We start from the raw sequence: 418 nt of genomic DNA, 5'->3' as shown, positions 1-418 counted from the left end.
TTATTTGTGATTTTTGTACGTTTTAAATCTTGAGATATTTAATTTTATTTACATTTATTTATTTACATTGGGCCCTGTGATGGACTTGCGACCTGTCCAGGGTGTACCCCGCCCCTCACACAGTGATTGCTGGACATGGGCACCAGCGACCCCGTGACCCAAAATGGAAGAAGCGGGTAAAAGATAATGGATGGATGGATGGATGGATGGATGGATATTTACATTTGTTTTCTAATTGAAATACATCAAATTTCTTCAAATTGTCAAAACTTTGCCCTTTTTTTAAATGAACTTCAACGTCCATGCTCTGTGTCTCCTTCTGTCTCCTCTATTTCTGTTTATGTCTCCTCTTTGTCCCTTATTCATTCTCATTGTCTCCTCATGTGTCCTCTTTGTCCCTTCATGTGTCCTTTTTGTC

This window comes from Nematolebias whitei, chromosome 21 (genome assembly GCF_014905685.2).
Source record: "Nematolebias whitei isolate Nwh7 chromosome 21, NemWhi1, whole genome shotgun sequence".
NCBI lineage: Eukaryota > Metazoa > Chordata > Actinopteri > Cyprinodontiformes > Rivulidae > Nematolebias > Nematolebias whitei.
The sequence above is the reverse complement of the archived record's forward strand: the minus strand, read 5'-3'. Positions refer to the sequence as shown.